The sequence below is a fragment of the Panthera tigris genome, chromosome B3 (assembly GCF_018350195.1).
Source record: "Panthera tigris isolate Pti1 chromosome B3, P.tigris_Pti1_mat1.1, whole genome shotgun sequence".
NCBI classification, from domain to species: Eukaryota; Metazoa; Chordata; class Mammalia; order Carnivora; family Felidae; genus Panthera; species Panthera tigris.
The window spans coordinates 97,693,520-97,695,578 of NC_056665.1; the positions used below are offsets into that span (position 1 = coordinate 97,693,520).

Below are 2,059 nucleotides of genomic sequence, written 5' to 3' on the forward strand. Positions count from 1 at the left end.
AGAGTCAGATAGTTAGGGCTCGAGGCTGCGTAGCTAGACCCTGGGGCTGCTGCTGGCGGTGCTACAGGTGGCGGGACACTACATGCAAGACTCTCCATCATTCAGGCTACTGAAGACCAGACTCCTCTCTTCCATCCAAGCCAGAAAACACCGCTGCTTCATGCTGCTCTCTTTCCAACTGAGACTTGTGTGAGTCTGGCTGGGAGCATCTGTACCCCGGCTGCTAAGACGCTGGGAAAGGGAGTCTGAGTTTCTGCCTCCGAGAGTCCAGATTCCTAGTGAAGGAAATTATTCCAGCATAGGAAAAGTTTTCACAGACAGCCACAAGGCATAAGAAATATATACTCTACTCCCCCACCCTGTTTATAAATAGGGATAGTCATAGCTACCTAACAGACTTGTTTTAAAGATGAACTGAGGTCCCCGAGGTAAAATGTGTAACACCATGTCTGGCACATGGCAGGTGCCAATCATGTTATCCTTCTCCTTCGTCTCAATAAAATGCAAGCTGTGAGTTACTTCCTGGGTGACATTAGGGTGTTATGTAGGCAGCTATAGGATATACTTTTAGGAACCTCAAAAGAGCTCTATGACTCCCTTAATGTCCTAGCTAATATAAAGCTCCATGTTACTATTTTACTTAAGTTGTGATTCTTGAGAAAATGCAAATATCTGAAAAAGGAGGGCCATTAGGCTATAAATGACGTATTAATACAAGACCACCTCATATGTTGGAAAGAACACTCACCTGGGCATCAAGAGGACTGAGCTCAAATCCCATCTCCTTGTAAATAACTGTGTGATCCTGAGCAACTGGTTACCCTTTCTCGGCTTTTCTCCTCTATGAGAAGGAGGGTGAGGTACCGAATCACCATCTAGCTCTTTGGAGCTATAAATGGAGGCTTTGGAGAGCAGGTTCTGATGTGGAGCAGAAAGGAGAAAGCAGATGGGACGCCTGGGTGGCTCAGTCGGTTAAGCGTCCGACTTCATCTCAGATCATAATTTTGTGGTTTGTGAGTTTGAGCCCCACGTCGGGCTCTGTGCTGACAGCTCAGAGCCTGCTTCGGATTCTGTGTCTCCCTCTCTCTCTGCCCCTCCCCTGCTCATGCTCTGTCTCTCAAAAATAAATAAACGTTAAAAAAAATTTAAGGGGCACCTGGGTGGCTCAGTCGGTTGAGCGACCGACTTAGGCTCAGGCCATGAATGGTTCGTGAGTTTGAGCCCCGCGTCGGGCTCTGTGCTGACAGCTCAGAGCCTGGAGCCTGCTTCTGATTCTCTGTCTCCCTGTCTCTCTATGCCCCTCCCCCACTCATGCTCGGTCTCTGTCTCAGAAATAAATAAACATAAAAAACAAATTAAAAAGAGAAAGCAGAAATATCTGTGCCCTTGAAGGATTCGATCTCCTGGGGGAAAAAAAGGACACCAAAGGACCTCAGAATGATGAGGGAAGGTGTGCTCTTTCCAGTGCCTCTGCGGCTGCTAGCAGGACTCAGTAAAAACATTAACACAACAAGTGGCAGAAAAGTCAAGATTTTGTGGATTACCTTTTCTTCAGGCGGCCGAGGAGATGGTGGTCATTCAGACTGAGCCTGCCTACTGAAAGTCACCAACCGTCTTTCAAAATAAGAAAAGGGTCCTGCTTGGAGGACCTGGCAAGGAGAATCTCCCATGATACTACAGAAACTGGTCTGGGCTTCAAGATACCCAAGGAGGCCATCGAGGGCACCTATATTGGCAAGAAATGCCCCTTTCCTGGTAATGTCTCCATCTGAGGGTGGATTCTGTCTGGTGTGGTGACCAGGATGAAGATGCATAGGACCACTGTCACCCCCTGAAACTGTCTCCACTACATCAGAAAGTATAATCACTTTGAGAAACGCCACAAGAACATGTCCATGCACCTGTCCCCCTGCTTCAGGGATGTCCAGATCAGCGACATCGTCACAGTGGGCGAGTGCCCACCCCTGAGCACGACTGTGCGCTTCAACGTGCTCAAAGTCACGAAGGCCGCTGGCACCAAGAAGAAGTTCCAGAAGTTTCAAACTTGACATCTGCCCCA

At 48.2% G+C, this 2,059-nt stretch overlaps 1 pseudogene; it reads left to right on the forward strand.

Annotated features, from left to right (window-relative positions):
* The first annotated feature begins 1,511 nt into the window (after positions 1-1,511).
* On the forward strand, positions 1,512-2,059 carry LOC107181116 (annotated as a pseudogene).